Source organism: Misgurnus anguillicaudatus, chromosome 6 (assembly GCF_027580225.2).
Source record: "Misgurnus anguillicaudatus chromosome 6, ASM2758022v2, whole genome shotgun sequence".
Taxonomy (NCBI): domain Eukaryota; kingdom Metazoa; phylum Chordata; class Actinopteri; order Cypriniformes; family Cobitidae; genus Misgurnus; species Misgurnus anguillicaudatus.
This window is the reverse complement of record NC_073342.2, coordinates 15076947-15100486: the sequence shown is the minus strand read 5'-3', so window position 1 is coordinate 15100486 and position 23540 is coordinate 15076947. Positions and strand designations below refer to the sequence as shown.

The 23540-nt window shown below is 38.4% G+C and overlaps 1 protein-coding gene across 5 annotated transcripts in view; it reads right to left on the bottom strand.

Annotated features, from left to right (window-relative positions):
* agbl1 (AGBL carboxypeptidase 1) overlaps positions 1 to 23540 on the bottom strand; it is a 268981-nt gene that overhangs the window by 62301 nt on the left and 183140 nt on the right. The window lies entirely within an intron of this gene.

Sequence of the window (23540 nt, the reverse complement as noted above, 5' to 3'; positions counted from 1 at the left end):
CTCGCCGACTGAACCGAGATGCCTTTAGGTGCATTAAAAATTAACAAATCCACAAATGAACTAAAAGAGCTGCATGACTATGAATACGACCTGCTTTTAAACTCTCGAAACTTTTACACCAAAGGAAATGTAAAATCGTGAATCAGATAATTGGTGTTTTTTAAAGAGTAACTAAACCCCTGGTCAGAGCCTGACTCCACCCACTGGAAAATTTGAAAAATGCAAGAAAAGTGGGCAGATCCCAACGGAGATAGAGGGGACGAACTAACTGTGGGTTTACACCAGATGCGAGTTCAACGATTTGCGCGAGTAGATTACATACAAAGTCAATGCAAAGACGCGATCAGACGGTCCTCACGTGGGGCGATGCGAATGACGCGATACGGCCGGCGTGTTTACCATGAAAACACGCGCTATTCGCCGCAAACGCGTCTTCGCCCAAGTTGAAAATATTCAACTCGAGCGAAAAATTCGCATGATACGAAGTTAAATCCCGCGAGTGATCTAGAGCAAGCAACGCGATGCGTTTGGTGTAAACCCACAGTAGGCTCGTACCAAGTGTGTGGTGAGATCGTAACAAGGGCGTGGTAAGCTTGAACCTGCTTACGTCACGAGTCATTTTTTTGGACCCAACATCCAATAGGAAAATTCAACTGCAGTAGCCACCGTTCAACCTGAAGAGGGCAGCACTCAGACGTTTTTACACCATATATTGAAACACTTTATATCCAAATGTCAAAAAAGTTACTAAAATCAATGAACAGCACAAATAAAGCCCCATTCTTACAGATCATTAACTAAAAAAAGTTGGTTTAGTGTTTAGTTACTCTTTAAAGTAAATATACGGAAGGAACGGACCATAGACTGTAAAAAAAAGATGGACGATGCCCGTTCGCTCTCTTCCATTGGTGAAAAGTGAAGCCGCCAGTGTCCCGATACGGTGCTGACATCTTGGGTCTTGAGTCTGCGCAGTAGCGATTTTGGAACCAGTTCTGCACAGTAGTGAGCAGGAAGTAAAGCCGCGAAATCAAGGCCCCGCCCTCGCAAAATGCGGATATCACAGCTGTCAATCATGACGTGACACCACCGTTTTTATAGCATTAAAGGTGCAGTGTGTAATTCTTAAAAGGATCTCTTGACAGAAATGCAAAATAATATACAAAACTATATTTTTAGGGGTATATAAAGACATTTTCATAATGAACCGTTATGTTTTTATTACCTTAGAATGAGACGTTTTTATCTACATACGCTGAGGGCCCCCTTACATGAAAGTCGCCATTTTGTTCTGCCATGTTTCTACAGAAGCCCTTAACTCTTTCCCCGCCAATGACAAGTATTTCCGTCTTTCCGCAATACCGGAAATTGCCCTCTGGCAAGCTGCTGCATGTCCGTGTCTGTTTTAAAGATCGCTCTGAAATGGATCTCTATGAAAAGTCCGTCACAAAAATTGAATTATCACTGCTTTTTGCTCAAAATGTTGTGTTTTTGCAGAAACCTACCCATATTCAAAAACTGATTACAAAAGAACTACTGAAGGTAGGATGAAACTTTTTTTTTTTTTTTTTTTGAAAGCAGAGGGTCTGTTCTTTCATTTGGTATATTGTATGTTTATATATTTGAAGAAAAACATTTTCTGGAAGGCATTAAACTTTTGTGAAAATCATGAAAAATGCTGGCGCTGGCTGGCAACTTTTTTAAAAAACTCTGGCGGTGAAAGAGTTAACAGACAAACTTTTTTTACTAAGTTGTCTCCGATGATGACATTCTCCCAGTGGTGGCTATCGTTGCTTCTTTATGCGTTTCAAAAGCGATGGGTGAGCAGTGGACTGAGCCGTTGGTTGCAATTCGCAACCTCACCACTAGATTAAATTTACACACTGCACCTTTAAATAACTCAATAAAAACAAACTTATTTTAAAAAAAGCACTTGAATTTACATCAGCGTGATAAAAACAGTAAATGACAGAAACCAGCTTCAGAAAAAAGATCATTGAAGTGTAATTAAATTGTTTAGTTGATCTCAAGTCCCGTGGAATAACATGGGGGAGGCGGGGTTTATGACCTACACTGGGACCAGTCACTGGGGGGCGATTGAGAAGTTTTGGCTTCACTTTTCAGGGCTTGTGCGGCACGCTTGGAACGGACAAGCAAAACATAAACTGTACAACGTCCAGTAGAGCCTAAAGGGATGAGATGAACATGATCCAGTATGTACAAATCATGTTTACTCCAAGCAGTTTTAGAGTTTGCAACTCATTGTGTGATTAGGAATTTATTGCCTATTAAATATTTGATGAACCAAACTAAAGCAATGCATAAAATGTTCTTTTCTTTCGCTTTTCTAATTTCTTTTGGCCCCATTTTTGTTCTTGACAGAATCATTTATGAACGCCGATCTCTCGACTGATGTCAACTGAGTGGTAGAACTGCGTTTTGTCCCCTTTTATGGTTTTCCGAAAAATGACAGCACCTCTAACACGCCCTGCTTTTAAAATGTCTAGTTCGTGCTATTTCACACAGTGCGGTGCATTGCATGACAAATTCTGCAATAGTCCAAAGCAACCTGGGTTTAAAGCCAAGGTATATAAAAAAAAAAACAAGCCGGCTGACTTTACAACTGAAAACCTAAATTATCTTACAACTCACAAACAGTGTAACAGACATTTGACTCAATCCTCCCTTAAAAATGTGTGACCCTGTCAGTGAAATCCAGGTTAAAATCTCAATCTAATTATGACATTAGAAGCATCAAAATTTGATTTTTACATTAATTTCAATTTTTGCCATGACCAAAATAATTAAATATATCAAGGTTATATTTTCACAAAGTGATCTTTACATTATGTAGGATGATTTTATATAGAAAACAGTAATCACAAAAATACATTTTAGGTGGGTTTTCACTGACTGGGTGATATATGATGCCCAGTGTCCATCTAAATCCATCCAACCAGTATGCCCAGTGGCCATGTTACTCCACCCACCCCAAAAACGTCCCTGATCTATTTTTAAAGTGAAACACATGCTAAAAGCTCTAGAAATGAATTTACATCTCAGCAGGCAAGATCTAGTTAAGAGTTTAATTAAGAACACTGTTGTTCCAGTGTATACAAATTATAATACAATCATCATTTATACAGTTTATGAACCAAAAACTTATAATGAAGCCATTAATGTAAGTCACCCTCCCCTTTATAATCACCCACTGATGAATAGAAACTGTTTGATGCTCACTGAGACAAAAAAAGACAGAACAGTGGGAAAGAGTCAAACAGTTGTTCACATTAACTGGTTATAAAGAGATTAAGTGGCCGACACTATAGCTATGTTTACATGAAACCAAATATTAATACATAATTTGTAATCTTATAGATGATTTAATCGGATTGAAAAGCCTTAATGTAAAGGGACATTTCACAAGACTTTTTAAGATGTGAAATAAATCTTTGGTGTCCCCAGAGTACATACTGTATGTGAAGTTTTAGCTCAAAATAAATAATTTATTATAGCATGTTAAAATTGACACTTTGTAGGTGTGAGCGAAAATGTGCCGTTTTGGGTGTGTCCTTTAAAATGCAAATGAGCTGATCTCTGCACTAAATGGCAGTGCCGTGGTTGGAGGTTGCAGATTAATGGGCGGTATTATGATCCCCTTCTGACATCACAAAGGGGAGAAAATTTCAATGATCTATTTTTTTCACATGCTTGCAGAGAATGGTTTACCAAAACTAAGTTACTGGGTTGATCTTTTTCACATTTTTTAGGTTTATAGAAGCACTGGGGACCCAATTATAGCACTTAAACATGGAAAAAGTCAGATTTTCATCATATTTCATATTTAATCGATTGAGGTCGATCGGATGCAAATTTCGATCGGATTGAAAGGAATGGTGCAGTCCGATAAGTGATCCGATCATCAGGAGAAAAGTATGCATGGAAATACGTGAATCGTAGGATTTTCTCAGTCGGATGCAAAAATACCACGTGCACGTGCGCAGAAGAATTGTGCTCAAGTTCACGTCTTATATTTACCTCATATTAACGATTCTCGACACAGAAACATGCAAGATCAAGGTAACATGCATTTTTAAGGTAATGTGGTCATGCGCTGTACATTCTGCATGGTTCGTGTGTAATTTCATGACATTACATAAAGCAACAAATAGCCTTGTGCATTTTAAAAAGTGTGTTTTCATTGCCTATAGCTGAAAACGTCTTTGCAGCGTAGCGTTGTCAAGTCCTCTGCTTTTTGGTGGAGTTCAGATTTTGGCTACTTTTAAACTGTTTCCACAAGTATTTTTTGCGGGTTGAATATTAAAGGCTTTTGTTGATTAGTTATTAATATTTGGGCTGTGAATAGTCCAGATTGATTTTATAGTTACAAAAAATGTGATTTATTTATTCCCGTCCATGGCACAAAATTCAGCATTTTTTCATTCCTTGAGCACGAATGTTGTCTTTTCACGAATGTCACCTATTTCTATAAATAGTTTTTCATGTCCGTGGCACGACATTCTTTTTCTTGTCATTGTTTTCTCATTGTTTATTCCTATTTTCTTACATGTACCATTGTCGCTTGGGGTTGGGGCTAGAATCACTTTCTGTTACATTTTTAGACATCCAAACCCCAACTCCATGTGAGAATAGTTTTAAAAGCTGAAAAAAAACATTTAGAAACCAATACATAAGATTACATCCTAACCCAAACCCAGTGGCGGAGTGGCCATCGGGAGAGTCGGGACATTTCCCGGTGGGCCGGTAGTGTTTTGAGGCTGCAAGGGTCGGTCTGATAATAGTTATACATTCAAGTTATAGCAACCCCGTCTGGCGGCTTGATGTGCGGCCGCTTCCCGCTGGTCAAACTGTGCAGCCTCTTTGCTCAACATAAAAGTGCTCAACCTGTTCGACAGGTCCAACCATGTTTAGGATTTTTTAAAATATAGGGGGATCATTGAACGGCGCTCCCCAAATGGCATAGCCTGTCGGCCTTTCATGTAAAAAGCCGCGCCGCAGAATGCCTGTTTATTGGAGTACATATGCAGTCGGATTGATCCATCAAGCAGATAGACTATTTGATAGTAAGTGTGGATTAAGGATGTTTAAAATCTCTAGCTCGGTGGACAGTACATGAATGGATCAAATCAGCACATTTGCAAATGTTTGTCTCCATATGGCTATATAATAAATAAAAATAAGAAGGGTAACTTTGCAGTATCACATTATATATTTCCCACTATGTGATTTTCATATTACATATAACAGCATAATGAAATGAATAAAAAGACAAGGAAGTAGGATTGGCATGTAAAGAAAAAAATAAAGAAATATACTGACGAATAAACATATGCATCACCTTAAAGACAGTGTTGTCAATGTAATGCTCTGTTCACCAGGCGGATCAATTAGTCCAGAGATGAGTAACAGATCACACCCAATTCAGCAACAACACGGATAAATAAGAAAATGAGAGGCTTATCATAGCCTCATCTGTCAGTCTCTGCCTCTTCCACTCTCATTCCTCCCATCTCAATCTATTTTATGGGTCTTCTGTGTAACTGCTAAGCATTATATGGCGTGATGAATATGGATCCTGTATAACTTTCTTATGATTGATTTGTCCGCCATTAGGAAAGGGCACAAAAACGATCCGCCACCTGATGCGACAGAAATCGCAGAAATCAATACGCAATCCGAGTCGCTTAAATTTTATTATAATTCTTGGTGGGCAGCTGCGTTTCTGGTTCGATTAGCTACATTTTGAAATTTAATATACTTCAATGTGTCTTCTCGAAAAATGGCGAGCAGACTGTCAGAATGCTCGATGACGGCATCAATGGAGATTTTACGACCAAAGAGGACATGTGCCTCCCAAAAGAGACTTCAGTTAATGAGAAATATGAGTAAAGGGCATGGAAGTCAAAGATTTGAAAACGATACAAAACAACTACACTTACCACTTCAACACACACACACACACATACTGTTATAAACAAACACACACAGAGAGAAAGAGAGAGAGAGAGTCTGATCATCTGAACCAGGACAGTTCAATTTACTCCCATGGTTACAGGCGGATCAGTCGGATCAGACTCGATAGCTTTTCGTCGCCTCGGCTAATGAGGTTATATCCTCGTTTTCTACTCAAATCTACATCAGCTGGAGATGGGCACAATCAGCAACGTTTAGTCAAGTGATAAGTCTGAGCGAAAAAAGGATAAAGATAGAAAAAGAGAAAGAATAGCATCTCATTTGAAAATAAAGCACAGGGAACAAGTTTAGCCACAATTTTGAGAAAATTACATGGGGAATTGTTATAAGGCAAAATACAATTTAGTCTGAATTTCAAAAGCTTTGGAAGTTTTGGGTCGCAGAACTGCTTATGATAAATAACCAAAAATCATTTAAACAAAAAAAAAAAACAACCTGATTTCACAGGAAAACGTACCTATTTTGCATGGTGGTGATATATTCTTACAACGTGAATTGTACAAAATCTTACAATTATCCGAATAAGGTATTAATGTGACCCCACTTCCAACCCCAGCTAGGGCTTTCATGATTATAAAATTTGCCTGACATATGACTTTCTAAAAAAATAATTGTGATTATGCCGATTCATTTTCGTAAAAATTGTCATGCGCATTTTTGTGATCATTTTTTATCTTTTTGAAATTACCACTGCAGTAGAAGATTAAAATACTTTAAGGGACACCTTTTTGAAAATATGCTCATTTTCCAGCTCCCCCAGAGTTAAACATTACATTTTACCGTTTTGGAATCCATCCAGCCGATCTCCGGGTCTGGCGGTACCACTTTTAGCATAGCTTAGCATAATCCATTGAATCCAATTAGACCGTTAGCATTGCGCTCAAAAAAAGCAAAGAGTTTTAATATTTTTCCTATTTAAAAGTTGCGGTTTCCTATCTAGGATATGTCTAGAAACTGGCGTAATAATCAAGGTCTTTGCTGCCGTAACATAGCTGCAGGAGGCGCGATGATATTACGCAGCGACTGAAAATAGTCCCCTTGGTAACTTTTAATAGCAGAGGACTATTTTCAGTAGGCATATTGGCCTAGAAAATCACAACTTTAAATGTTCTGTCGGTCTTAGTACATGATGTAACTACAGAAGAGTCAAGTTTTAAATAGGAAAAGAATATCGAAACTCTTTGGTTATTTTTAGCGCGATGCTAATGGTCTAATCAGATTCAATGGATTATGCTAAGCTAAGCTAAAAGTGCTTGCACCAGACCTACGGTGGCCATTCGTGCCAGTTCCGCCGGACACGTCCCGAACATGTTTTCGGGTTCGTTCTGCGGAAGTCGCGTTGCTCGACCGCAAACGTCATCACATTTCAGTTAAAATACATTAGAAAATTAAGATTTACTTCTTTTAAGACATACAATCATTGTAGTTTCATTCTTACCTTGAAATGGTTGCTTTTCTGAAATTAAACCCGAAATATTAAACCTTGATGACGTTTGCGGTCGACCAACGCAACTTCCGGAGAACGAACCCGAAAACATGTTCGGGACATGTCCGGCAGGAATGGCCACCCTAACCAGACCCAAAGATCAGCTGAATGGATTCCAAAAATGTAAAAAATCAAATATTTAACTCTAGGGGAGCTGGAGCATATTTAAAAAAAGTAGAGTGTCCCTTTAACTCCTTTCAATATTAAAGTAATTTATTTAATCGAGAAAATATAGTTATCAGAAATGTAAAAACTTGGTTAATAACAGAAAAAAGTAACTATAATAAAAAACTGTGAAGCACCCAAACTAAACCATCAAAATAAGGGTGGTATACTTTAATTAAACTAATCAACATATTAAAAAATGTGTAAATATGTAATACAGTAAGTGCATAGGAAAAACACTTTTTTAGGATGTATGATAGGGCCTGCCACCATTGCCTTGTTTCACTAAAAGAGCACAACAATTGCGGTTATCTGTAGTTATCACGGTTCGGTCAAATACAGTGACTGGACGATTATTTTATAACTGTGACACTCCTAACCCCAACATCCCTGGGACAAAAGCATATTGTACTAAAACATATGAATGAGATTGTACAGTGTAGCGAATTTCAGCGGGAGGAGGGAAATAACGTTATTTGAAACACTATGAACCTCCGACCGAAACACTACGGGGATTCCCAAGGGAATCTTAGATTTTAGCTCAAAAGGGAATATTATGTATAATTAACTGTAATTAATTATACAAGTTTATCAGGTTTTACCTGGCGTAGCAGAATTAATAATAACAATTAATTAATATGTTCGTCCACCGAAGACATATATCCATAATCGTATATTAACGTCTAAGAAATGTTAATTTCATGGCCTTTAAAATTAACCTTCTCACTGATATACAGTGCTACTCGCAGCGTGTAGCTGGATCAAAAGGCAGAAATAGTGACTTTACTTTCATGAGCATTGAACACAGAAACAATTCAATTGTGAAAATGCAAACCGGTTTATTAACTATAAAATGAAGTACACATAACGACTAACTAAACATACACACATACAATAACATAAAACATAGATGAGAAAGAAAAGATTGAAAATAACTAGAGAGAGTGAACGATTGGCAATAGCACTATTGCTTAACATCTGCACAAACCATCGGATAATCTCTAAGGATCGCCTTAATTTTCATAAGGGGTAAAGCTTGAACATCAGCGAGTTAAACGAGTTTATACTTGCGTTTGGCTCTTTGTGATGCGGTGCGAAGTTTCTTATGCTCGCGGTGCGAGCAAGGAGAGAGAGAGAGAATCCAGGTGTGTTCGTTTAAGATGGAAGTCCGTTAAGTTGTTTCGTAGGGCGGATTGGTCCGCGGGGTTTTCCGAACTCTAGCGCAAAGCCAGGAAAGACTGTCCTGAAGAGACAGGGCTCAGAGAAAAGATGATGAATCCGAGGGACTCTGGGTGAGTCTCAGCGAGTTTCCAAACTGCGCTTACGGCAGGGCCAGATTAACACTTTGTTATACCCTGGGCAACAATATTCAAGGGCCCCATCATCACGACCCCAGGATCACCATAATATGGTCATATACATAATATATTACTGTAATATACAGTAAATATACTCAATACTTCAAATTCTAACTGTCATCAGGTGTATTTTGATTTACAAATATTTAAATGCTCATACAAATGCACTACTAGTCTACGTCCCCTATCAAAGACATTCACTCACATATGATGCTATGAAAACAAAACACATCAGCATCTGTATAATCTCCGGGCTGTAAAAGTAAGCTGGCGGTGTAGAAAAGTCTTTGCTAACTTAGCTGAGTTGTCCTCGTCGTTGACGGAATCTGACTTAACAGAACTTTTTAATACACATTTAAGATGACCATGGATTAACTCTAATTTGTATAGTCATTGATATAAAAAGCTTATTTTTTGCATATACAAGCATTGTCTAAAAATGAAAATAGGCTTTAACTTAATTATTATTACAAGACCATCATATAGCCTAATATTAGACACCCAAACCAAAGTGAACAAAATTATCTTTAATTTGCAAGTCTGAACTGAACATCAACGCAGACATGAATTTCCTCACAGAAGTTTAAGATCATATAGGCTACATCTTGAACGTAGATATATAAATGAACACAGAGAAAGTAAGTTTAACACTGTGAAGCACAAGCAAACATGCTGGAAGGCAGCTAAAAACCATCAGGACATAAACACTGGCTTATTTTATTTTATTGGAGCCTTACCTCCAGATAGTAATAAACTGGATTGATGATTTAAATGTTGTTTACTCACATGTGTGTTGTGAACTCTCCGGATTTTATGTTGTGCACTGCTCCACTCGTTCAACTCTCCACATGGTTGGTTTGTTTACAGTGTCGCGTGAGCAGCTACACTGCAGGTTCGACTTCATTTGGCGCTAAGCAGACCTCTTGGTGATGTCAAAGTACCGCGAGAGCGATTCAAAGCAGATTTCTCCATGTAATAACTGGAATCGCTCTCGCGGTACTTTGCTGTCACTCGGCTGTGGGTTCTTTCGCTCCCCTATAGTAATTTGATTTCATACGCCGATCGGATCGCGCAGATACCTGCATATCACGTAGACTACACCACTGTTTATACTTTACATTTTCTGCGTTTCTGATGTCCTTTTCCTTTTTTAATTTCCGCTTCGCGCTCCCATTTAGCTTCTCCATGTCTCGTTTTTTTCTGTTGTAGCAACGCCTTGCGTCACATAACGCTCGGCGAACCTTTTACCCACCTATGGCTCTGCCCATATGGAAAGAAATCAGACTCAATATTATTAACAAATACATGCACAGTTATCTGTGAACTGGATGCATGTTACAAATGTATTTTACTATCCACGAACAAATGTCTTTAGATTTGAATATGTGAAATTCAGAATTTGAATGAACGTGTATCGATTTGTACAAATGTACAAATACAAATGTTTTATTGTGTATTCAAATATATTAATTTGCGCGTGCAAAAAGGGAGATGTGCATTTGTGGATCAGATGACACGCGTGCATTAATCCCGCTCTGTTCATTTGTATATTGAGACTTTCATTTCGCCGTTTAAAGCATTTTATGAGCCAAATACAAACAACTATCAATGAATGAACTAAAATATGTCTTTGATTTTGTGTCTGCGAATTTTAATATTTACGTGAATGTGCATCGATTTGTACAAACAGAGACATATTTGTGAATTCAGTTGCCATATTTCGTATCATTATTTCACAATTTGTGCACGCAAAAAAGAGGATGCGCACCTGTGGATCAGGCGACGCGCGTGCATCAATCCCGCTCTGCTCACACGAGCCTTGAGACCCAAGCTGCGTGGTCCGCACCGAAAGATCCACGAGCACAGATGCGCCAAGAAAACAGTCACCACTAGGCGCCAGTCCAACAGGGTTTCACACATGGCGGTGAATTCTGTTTTCTTTGTTTCCCTTTAGTCTGGTGTTTTTATAGCATTACGTTTATTATCTATATATATTAAATGTTTTAATGGCCTGGCCACTGAGATGTGCCTGTGTGTGCATGCATGCAATGTATCTTTATTGTCCTTTAATGGTAAGTCAATTATTTCTACAGTATAATTCACTTCATTTTAAAAAGCAATACATCCATCTATTACACCACACCATTCATCAAATATTTCACAACTTTCCCATTCTCCACCATTTCCTTTCACCTTATATATATAGCCCACGTGTCTGCTCCACAATCACTGTGCTACATGCATACAAATCAACATGCCCCAGCCTGTTTATATATAAATAACACTTCACATCATGGGTTTGTGCTATATTTATTAAGAATGTCCACATAATAATTATTAAAACAATTTTATTAAAACAGGTTATAAATAATACCAAAATAGAAACCTGGGGAAAGTATGAAATATTTAATAAACTGTATTATATAATACGTTAAATTATTATTTTTTTTTTTTGTATAAACCATTCAAATCTTTAGTCTTTATAAATATATAAAAACATACCGTGATAAAAACGCTACACTAAAGGGAAGGGAACAGACTTTGACAGAACACCAGAAATCAGTTGCTTTGCTTAGGACCTGTTATCCCCAACGCCAAACAATGTATAATCTGATATAGGAGTCTAAATTTAATTAAGATCCTAAATCAGATTATACGTTATTTAAGGTTATGTGAATAATAGCCTATATTTAAGCACTTATAGAATATTGTATTAACAAAGTACTTATACACACTTTGAAGTGCTGGACTGCTGATCGGTTCATAAATTATGAACGAAAACATGATTTATAAACGTACATAATTAGTATGATATAAATTGTAAAAAGTCTGTTGCCTGTTGTTAAAAGCGCTCCTCAGGCTTCGTCTTTGGGTCGTCAGAGGGATTACTCTCCCGAATATTAACATTTACTAAATTTCCCATCGGCCCGTACCTGAGACTGATTGCGCGCATCGCCTGTTCTTCATTTGGTGGACTTTATTTATTTCATTTAGATCTTCATTTAGATCTCACCAAACCTGTTCGGTGCGAAGTCTTGCTTTGCCATACGTTGCTGAGCGTTTCTTTGCCTATCTTTACTTGGATTTATATATCCCGACTGTTTATTGTATTAGTATAGGCTAATCTAATAAAAATGTAATGTACTGTCACCCAGATCAGGAAAGGCAGTAAGGATCCTGATCTGAGTGACAGTTCATTACACACACGGTAACGTTTTTTTATTAAGGCCCTAAATCAAATTACTGATTAAATTACAAATAATGTCACTGAACTAGTTTTGTAGCGGTGTCGGACTTTCCCTTGCGGTGATTTTGCGTGGCGCTGTATGCAATTTTACGGCCTTTATTTACTAAAAATATAATTTAAATCCAGAACAACGAGGTACACTAGAAGTTGGGTGCTATGCCTTAACCCTTATGAGAAGAAACATCATCAACACAAGCTACTACAGCTACATTTAAACAAAAATACATAAATAAATTAAAGAACATGGTTTAGGCTTGTTAAGTGCAAATTTTCAGAGCATCGGTATACAGAACACTGCGCTGTAAATGTACAAAACGAATGCAATACACAACCCAGTAAACAATTACGGTCTTTCAACGTTGAAATATGGTTGAAAATAAGTCGGTCCGCCTTGGACTGGTTTACGAAGTGATTTCAACTAAGTAGTTTTGGCTGGACTGTTTGACTACGTATTTTCAACTGACCATGTTTTCAACTCATAATCTACCAGTAAACAATTACGGTCTTTCAACGTTGAAATATGGTTGAAAATAAGTCGGTCCGCCTTGGACTGGTTTACGAAGTGATTTCAACTAAGTAGTTTTGGCTGGACTGTTTGACTACATGTTTTCAACTGACCATGTTTTCAACTCATAATCTACCAGCAAACAATTACGGTCTTTCAACGTTGAAATATGGTTGAAAATAAGTCGGTCCGCCTTGGACTGGTTTACGACGTGATTTCAACTAAGTAGTTTTGGCTGGACTGTTTGACTACATGTTTTCAACTGACCATGTTTTCAACTCATAATCTACCAGCAAACAATTACGGTCTTTCAACGTTGAAATATGGTTGAAAATAAGTCGGTCCGCCTTGGACTGGTTTACGACGTGATTTTAACTAAGTAGTTTTGGCTGGACTGTTTGACTACGTGTTTTCAACTGACCACGTTTTCAACTCATAATCTAAGACAGCTAGATAATCTGTTATACATGCTAAAACAACGGAGAATACAAATTACCAAACCATGTTTATTATTATTGTAGATCATTCTTGTTAATGATTGCGCTTGCGTACTCTATGGACACTGAGAGACACCGTACTAGTGGAAGTGCGCATGAGTCCTGTTGGCGCTGTTTTATATTCCCCTGCCGGGTTGAAATGTTTAGTTTCGGTTTGTTGCCTGTGGCTTTGTAAGCTGTAAATTGAATATACACTACAGATGTTTATGTAATAAATACGGCTGGTTTGGATTTATCATGGACTCTTCACTAATTTCTACAATTATCTTAAGTAAATGTAAAGAGTTTTACATATTACGTCAAAGTTATAAAACATTTGAAACTGCGATTGAGGTGCAATGAGGATTCATGATATAATTACCCCACCCCACCAGGTGGCGGTAATGCACCTTTAAAGGTAGTTGCCAACCGCCATAAAACTTAAAGAAGAAGAAGCGAAGAGGCAGGTGAATGTGACGCGAATCTTCCACCCATCATCACAGAGAGAAGCCCAACCAACCGCCAGATTACAGAAAGCTCTGGACTGCTCATAGCAGGGATTTTCAAAGCTGTCCTGGAGGACCACTAGTACTGCACATTTTGCATGTTTCCCTTTTGTGACACACCTCATTCAGTTACCTTACACACCCAGTTCAAGTCTTGCAGTCTTTACTAATGAGCTAAAAATTTAAACCAGGTGTGACTAATGAGGGAGACATGCAAATTGTGCAGTACTAGTAGTCCTCCAGGACAGCTTCGAAAACCTCTGGCTCATTGCATTGGACTGACCTATGTTTACTGCGCTCTGAAATCTGTGTTGGTATATGTTTATTGCACTCTGTGTTGGTTACTGGACCAACCTGTTTATTGCAGACTGTGAAATCTGTTGGTTACTTGACTGTTTGCACTATTTAAAATGTGCTGTTTTATTAAAGTTCTTATAACCCTTTAAAGCTTTGTTTCATTTTATAAAATGTTATTTGGTATGTTAATGTGGTCCTGTTTTCAACATTGAAAAGATGGATGAATATGGACCAAAATTAGACGTTGAAGATCGACCTGATTTGAACGTTGAAAAGATGGACGAATATGACGTCTTTTCAATTTTCATTTTCAACCTTCAATGGACCAAAATTAGACGTTGAAGATCGACCTGTTTTCAACGTTGAAAAGTTGGACGAATTTGACGTCTTTTCAATTTTCATTTTCAACCTTCACTGGACCATAATTAGACGTTGAAGATCGACCTGTTTTTAACGTTGAAAAGTTGGACAAATTTGACGTCTTTTCAATTTTCCTTTTCAACCTTCACTGGACCATAATTAGACGTTGAAGATCGACCTGTTTTCAACGTTGAAAAGTTGGACAAATTTGACGTCTTTTCAATTTTCATTTTCAACCTTCACTGGACCATAATTAGACGTTGAAGATTGACCTGTTTTCAACGTTGAAAAGTTGGACAAATTTGACGTCTTTTCAATTTTCATTTTCAATCTTCAGTGGACCAAAATTAGACGTTGAAGGTTTACGTCTACTCAACGTCCAATAGACGACTTTTTGCTAGCTGGGAAGCACTGTATATTAAATTAGGCCATTTTCAATAATATATTAGTATTCTCATGAAATGCGTACAAATAACACGCAGTTTGATTATCGTGCAATACATAGGCTACATAAAATTACAATTTTGAGTGAATATGTTACGCAAGTCCTTCCTGTTCCCTTATGGCTCATCTATTTGTGTTTTTTAATAATTGGTTTCTCATTAGTTTTTTACCATTGTTTCTTGGGTTTGGGGTTAGAGTAAGTTTTTGTAAAATAAAATGATATCCAAACCCAATCGGCAATGGTTTAAAAAACAGACAAAAAAACAAAGACACCAAACGATGCGCCATTTAAGTGAACGGGAAGGACTAGCATATGCACGCAAAATGGAATTTGGCGTAGGCTATGTATTGCACGATAATCACACTGATTGCTATTCATACGCATTTGATGATAATAGGTTGATTAGATAAATTAATGTTTATCTATAAGGTATGAAAACGAATGAATCAGTATTTTGGCTAAATTAAGATGGATCATTTCAAGATCATTTTCAGTCATTTAGATTTTGTCATCATTTCAGAACAAGCTTATTCTATCTATAACAACTTACATTATATCATGTGTGTTTCTTGAATATATGTTGAAAATATATATAAAAAAGTACAAAATAAAATCGTTCAGCTCATGGGTATAATGGGGAGTGAACAAAAAGACGTTAAAGTCTCTCCGCAAGGACGTGCTGAAACTGTCGAGTCGACAGATGATCATCATGCTTAAAATGTTTCACCCAGAAATTAATAATGAAAACTTGAATATCTAAATGCCCAGGTAAGAGTCAAGTGTTGAGTCAGTTCACTATAAAGAAAAAAGCCAACGACATTGGCTGCAGCTTCCTCATCCACGGGCGGATGTTGCAGATACACAAAGAAAAAACTATAAAGGTTTAAATGCTGGTAAAAAAACATCAATTATATTATGGCATTTTATATTTGTGTTGATCAGTTAAAGTTATTTTAATCTTTAATACTGCATCTGCAGACAATCTGCAGACGACGCTATCATTCTATTATCTCAGTTTCACTTTCTCACGCATTCACTGTAGCCAGGCCCGGATTAACACAGTGAAGTGCCCCCCCCCAATATATTTTATTTATTTATTTATTATTTTAAACTAGTCATTCAGGGCTCCAGACTAACGTTTTTGTTATTAGGAGCAATGTAGCCCATGACTGAAAATTTTAGGAGCGCTAGCAGAAAATTTAGGGCACACCTTAAATAAGCCTACAATGCAATATTTTGACATTTTCCCAAAATAACTGCATTACTGAAAAATACTAAATAGACTTAACTATGCAGTTGCTGCACATGTCATCATTATGCACAATTAATGAAACTTTCAGAATAGGAAGTTATGAATCAAAGATTCATACAACCCCCTTAACTAGGCATAAGATAGGCTACATATACAATAAGTTATATCTAGATAGCATACTTTAATGAGATGAGTGGCAGGGCAGCAGTTTACATGCTTGTATCCTTTACACGTTTCTCATCTTTTATCTAGATTTCATTGGGCACTGTAGGATGTAGACCTTTATTCCCGTCTATAATGTTTTTAGTGTTAATGTAGGCTAAAAGTTGTCCGGTTCTCTTTATCTCTCATCGCTGTAATGTTTAACCGGCGCGGTTCTTAGTGCGATGTGTTAACTTTACCAGGGCTGCGTAGATCCATCGGTAAAATCAACCGAGCGCATGGTGACATAAAACGATATACGCGATTACGCGTCATGCAATTGAGCGGTTAAAACCCGATCGTGCATTCCGTAGTGCCCGCACATGCTCGAGTACTTGTAAAAACGTTTTGGCCGCAGTCTGGAGACCTTGGTGACCCCCTATTGCCTGGGGCACTCGCCCAATATTGACAATCCAGCCCTGGCTGTAGCCTGTGATTTAACGAAATGACCTCTTACCAATTTATTTGGCCTTCATTATACATGTATGATGTGAAAAACAAGAAGGTCATAGCTAGTTTCATTAATTCAATGTAAAATGTGCCGTGGTTGCATTCATGCGGTTGGCTTGTCAGTGCGGTAATACAGGATTGCGTTAATTAGTAGGTCCAAAGCAACTGATTTCAGGTGTTCTGTCAAAGTCTGTTCCCTTCCCTTTAGTGTAGCGTTTTTATCACGGTATGTTTTTATATATTTATAAAGACTAAAGATTTGAATGGTTTATACAAAAAAAACCCCAATAATTTAATGTATTCTATAATACAGTTTATTAAATATTTCATACTTTCCCCAGTTTTCTATTGTGGTATTTTTATAACCTGTTTTAATAAAATTGTTTCAATAATTATTATGTGGACATTCTCAATAAATACATAAATATAGCACAAACCCATGATGTGAAGTGTTATTTACACAGAAACAGGCTGGGTCATATTAATTTGTATGCATGCACCAAAACAATTGCAGAACAAACTCGCAGGCCACATATACAAGGCAAAAAGAAACAACAGAAAATAGGCAAATCATGAAATATTTTAATAAATGGTATAGTTTAATACATGAAAGTATTACTTTTTAAAATGAAGTGAATTATACTGCAAAAACAATTGACCCACCACCAAAGGACAACAAAGATACACTACATACATGCACACAAACACATCTCAGTAGCCAAGCCATTAAAACATTTAATATATATAGATAACAAACGCAATGCCACAAAAACACCAGACCAAAGGGAAACACAGAAAACACAATTCACCGCCATGCGTGAAACCCTGTTAGACTGACACCTAGTGTTGACTCTTTTCATAGCACATCTGTGCTCGTGGATCTTTCAATGCAAACCACGCAACCCAAGTCCCAAAACCCGCACGAACAGAACAGGACGAACGCACGCGCGTCGCCCGATCCACAAACGCGCATCCTCCCCCCTGCGTGCACAAATTGCGAAACAACGACACGAAACATGCCAACCGAACCCACAAACACGTCTCCGCCCGCACAAATCGATGCACACTCACGCAAACACCAAAACTCGCAGACACAAAATCAAAGACACATTCTAGCCCACTCATTGATAGTTGCCTGCACCCGGCTCACAAAATGCTTCAAACGGCGAAATGAAAGTCCCAATACACAAATGAACAGAACGGGATTAATGCACGCGTGTCACCTGATCCACAAATGCACATCTCCCTTTTTGCACGCGCGAATTATGATATTTGAATACACAATAAAACATTTGTATTTGTACATTTGTACAAATCGATACACGTTCATTCAAATTCTGAATTTCACATATTCAAATCTAAAGACATTTGTTCGTGGATAGTAAATACATTTGTAACATGCATCCAGTTCACAGATAACTGTGCATGTATTTGTTAATAATATTGAGTCTGATTTCTTTCCATATGCCCACCTCATGCGGACTGACCAATGAGAAGAGGGTCTTAACTTGAGGCCCTCTCTTCATTGGTTAGTCCGCATGAGACTGACTCTCAATCGCTTTCAACTCACGTTCAAAGTCAGACAGCGCAGCGTCTCTCTTTGCAGCGCATTGAGCGCAAAAGCCTGTGTTGACAGTTTGTTTAATATAAAGCGGCCAGCGGAGATTACCAGATTCAGTATTTTGCTCGTGCCCTTGCTGCCCGGGGCCCTTTGGAGGTCTTGGGCCCCTGGGCAATTGCCCAGTTGCCCATATGGTTAATCCGGCCCTGGCTTACGGGTTACCTGGGTAACCGGGCGACTGGGCGCTCATGAGTGAACTAAGCCACTGACTGAGATACTGAGCGAATCGTTCGAATTGAGCTATTGAGCGATGATCAATGAGCAATGAGCCATGATGGCTTGGGCGATAGGCCGTTTTGACCTTTCACGCGCCCAGCCCATTTTAGGTGTATGGCCAATGTGTGAAGTGTTCGATTGCGCGGGGAAACAAGCCTTGCATAATGATAAAAGTTTGTTCCCATAACTCTTCAAATCGATATTAAATGACATTGATGCGGCTTATGGTAATATGATACATAGAAATGATTGGGAAATAAAGAGTAGATTAATTTGACACTAGACAAGACATGGGTTTAAGATCACGTTGAATAATAATTTCATACCTAAGATATGAACCATGCTACAGTGAACAAAATCAAACTAAAGTGTTAACACACAGTTACATCACACATACATGATCATGCAGTAAAGGGATATAACATATATATACATTTAAACAGCTCATTGTGATTTTTAAATGTGGTTTCATCACAGACATATAGTCTGTGCCCCCTGCTGTGTCTCTGGCGATCGTCGAACGAACGGCTCTCAGGTTTCTCTGGTGGGGTTCCTTTGAACCTCCTTTGAAGACTGCATTTGTTTTAATTGTCGCCCACTTTACAGCCTTGATAGGTGGTAGATATCTGGGTGATTGTGTTATCAGGACACAGGGTTATCTAGTCACAATTTTAGGGCTGTTTACGATCCAGACGCCAAATGGCCTCAATCTGACTCCGAGCCATCTGTTACAACAGCGTAAATTTTTACATATTTTATAAATTGGCTAATTCATAAGAATTTGTACGAAGTGTATCGGTCATAAACATAAAAAAAAAAAACAATAATGAAACCCCACCCATAACCCCCACGTCACAGGGGCAAAAGCAAATAATGCAAAATTATCACAAAACGTCACGAAGTAGAGGTGGATTGTATGCATACAAATTACCTCCCTAATACATAAAACAGTTATGTATTGCCATGTCATTGTGTTAAACGAACAGATTTCTGTGTTATTTCATCCAGAAGCTTTCCGTACGACACCATTGTAAAGTTCACATCATTTTGAAATCTTTAAAATGCCAAAAACACAGAGCTTGTGTGAACAGGCCATAACTTTGCAGACCCTTAAATTGCACACAACACTAATCATGCTGTACCTTTATAGCAACGTCTCCTTATCTCTGGAGTAAGACGGGCGCGCGAGCGTGAAGAGCATTCGTGAATACAGCAGGACGTGACCGCAATAACGCAGCATACATTTTAAACAGAAGCTGTGAGGATTATCACGCGCTTAACACCGTTCCATCCGACAGCGAAACTACAGGAAGAAAGACTGATCAATCATTAAAGATGGTTATCACCACCTTGGGGTAAAGTCTGGCATTTAGCGTGTTTAGAAATGCGACATTTGCCTTTTATTTACAAGATCTAATGTTCCTTACAGTGATTTATAGCTGGCCGATAGCGGAGGCAGGGCCCGGGGAAAAACTTTGGGCTTTCTGACAATGCCTGTTTATAATCATAAAGAGTTGTCAAACTGCCAATGCAGACCGCAGGCCCAGTTACAGCATTTCCTTAAATTCACTATAAGTCCATTGTGTCCTGAATGGAATAGTACTGTAGTGCATATGCTGTGCTATATACAGCATACTACTGTGAATTTACATTTGGCAGATGCTTTTAAAGCAACTTACAGTAAATTTAAGCTATCATACAGTATGAGTGTTCAAACCCGTGCTTATCACATGTTTAGACTTTTTTTTATCAAATCACCTGAGACATAATCAGGGGTCGCAAAATTGCTGAATTCTTGTAAAAAACATTTATCAAATGTCTGGAAGTGGAAAATAATCAATTAGCAAAGAAATCAGATTTGTGACATGAGGCCCAATATGGCTCCATGCAGAACTCGCTTTAAAGCAACACTATGTAGTTTCCATGTAAAAATGACTTAAAGCTCCCCCATGTGGTTGAAAAGCGCAACAGTGCCTGGTATCAGACCCTCTTCTGCAGACAGGGGGAGGGGCAGGGCTGTGTGCTCTACCCTCCACCGCCACTTTCAGAGTGTGCTTGTAGCAGCTAGGAGGCTGCTCAGGTTGCAGCAACAGTACAATTTGTCCAGTTAAAAGTTGTTCTATCACTGAAATAATTTTAGAGACATTATTTAAAAGTAAAAAAAACTACATAGTGTTGCTTTAATGCAGGGTTCACACCAGACGTGGTACAGGCGGCAAGCGCGAATGATTTTCATGTTAAGTCAATGCAAAGACGCGAGTAGGCATCTTGCGGCGCGGTACACGAGGTAAGCGTGGAACAAATGGCGCGTTTCGCGCGAATTGAGCGTTGCCACGGGAAACACGCGAGTTGAAAAATCTGAAATTTGGCGGATTTCCGAGCCGAGTAACCAATCAAGACCTTGCTGTAGTAGTGACGTGATTACAGGAAGCGAGTAGAGTGGCGGAGTCTCACCGGTGTCGCAGATGCGAATTTCCGTTACTAGATTAGAATTTCACGCGCGAATGCAGCGAGTGAACTTGAATGTTCAAGCGTCCAACTACGCGCGAATAGCGCGTTTTTGCCGCCTCTACCGCGGCTGGTGGGAATAAAAGTGACAGTAGCCCTATTTTTCTGATCAAAAAATTATCCATTCTGTAACTGGATAAACATAATATGATCCAAACTGTTTCAATGATTCACTATTAAATGGTGATTAGATCCAGTGTGGAGATGGGCAGGGACAGTTGGTTTGCATGGAAATCTAGGATTTATCAATATCCTACATTAAAAATAACGCATTTTATATTTGGGCTACAAAAAATTTAAGAGTACCTGTACCTACCAGGAATTTTAAAATTTTGCGAGCCTTAACTCTTTCACCGCCAGCATTTTTTTAAAAAGTTGCCTGCCAGCGCCAGCGTTTTTCATGATTTTCACCAAAGTTTAATGCCTTCCAGAAAATGTTTTTCTTTAGATATATAAACATACAATATACCAAATGAAAGAACAGACCCTCTGCTTTCAAAAAAAAAAAAAAAAAAAACGTTTTATCCTACCTTGAGTAGTTCTTTTGTAATCAGCTTTTGAATGTGGGTAGATTTCTGCAAAAACACCACATTTTGAGCAAAAAGCAGAGATAATTCCATGTTTGTGACGGACTTTTCATAGAGATCCCATTCAGAGCGATCTTTAAAACAGACACGGACATGCAGCCGCTTGCCATAGGGCAATACTTCCGGGTTTAAAAAGTTGCGGAACTGGTGGATAATAGCGGTATTGCGGAAAGACGGAAAATCTCGTCAATGGCGGGGAAAGAGTTAATAATAGTCATGATACTTTAGGTGAACAAGTGACATCATCGACCACTCCGATTGACCAAAAGAGTGCAGTTAATGTTACATTTTTATACGCATTTGGAATTATGCTTTTATCCAAAGCGACTTGCAGTGCATTACAAGGTCTATAAAGGCGCTTTCCATTGCATTGTACCCCACGGTTTGGTTTGGGTCGGGTCAGCTTACCTTTTGGGGGCTTTTCCACTGGGTGCAGTACGTAGAACCCGATACTTTTTTACCCTGGTTGGGGTTTCAAGTGAGCCGAGCTGATACCAAAACTTGACGCGAAAACACTGTAGAGAATCGTCACTCCCAGTGTCATCGCTATAATGTAAAAGATTTACCTTCATGCTAGCTTGCGCTGTCTCGAGTCAACCTGTTGTCATCTGTGCTTTGCTGTAAGTTCTCAAACTCTATTTAAGCAATGAAAAACATCCACAGGTTGAGAATCAGGAACACCATAACAGTTTTTACATCAAACTTGCAGTTTGTGGCAGCAAATTTGCAATGTGCACGTCTGCATATAGGCTATGCTTAAATGCAACTTAAATGAGGCTCAGCAGAGCGCGTCGACTGACGCCACGGTTGTTTGTACAGAAACTTTCATGTGATACAGAGGTAGTAATAAATGCGATGTGCAAACATCTATATGTGGTGGTCAATTTTAATTTTGTGGTGAACTGAGAAATAAATGAATGTATGGGAATGTACAACGACGCTCTCACTTGTATGATGTCACAGCAGTAGGCAGCGCAAATTTAAAGACACGCCTATAATCCCTCCCACTCCGAAGTGTTACTAAACTCGATGGAAAAGCTAACCAAGCCAAAGTGAGGTGACCTGACCTGACCCAAACCGAGGGGTACTATGCAATGGAAAAGCGCTATAAGGTTTATCAGTATGTTTGTTCCCTGGAGTCTAACCCGATTATTTTGGGTGCAATGCTCTAACACTGAGCTACAGTATATATGAGCATATAAGTCTTACTCTACTGCAGAAAAAAGGCCAATGAGAGGCTACTTATGACTAAAGGGTTGGAAACAGTGCCACGGTACAACCAAACAATTAAACAGATAACTATATTATGTGAGTACTGTAGTTTATGGACTTGCTCTGCTAGCCGTCACGTTTCCCTGTGCTAATTTACAAAAATAGAAGTGTTACAATCTCTAACTCTCTGCTTAATGACTGTAAAAAGACGGCGACTCGTTTTTTTCCGAATCTAATTAATGATCTTCACTGTGATGCTTTGCGTCGTTTTTAAAAATAGGGAACAATTTGTCACCCGGGTGAGTGTAGCTGATTGACTCTGATTCTGCCACAGAAAATCACTGGCTAAGAAAATGGGCCATCATCTTTTATAAGCAACACAACAGGGATGCCGCAAAAAAATAAGAAAAAAGCATAAACCTTGAATTCTCATCCTGACTGATTATGAAAGTAATGTACTAAAAAATAATATAGCGCTGCTCGGGGTCGCGGTGGATTTGTGTGGTTTAATGAACACAGCCTGGAAAATCATCATGTTTTCAAAATGTATTCTGAGGGCCCTCGTTTTTTGAATTGATGACTGCTCTATAGTCTTGCCTTATTTCCTGTTGCACAAACTGTTACACAAGCAAAATAAAAGATCTGTTCTTTTCACCT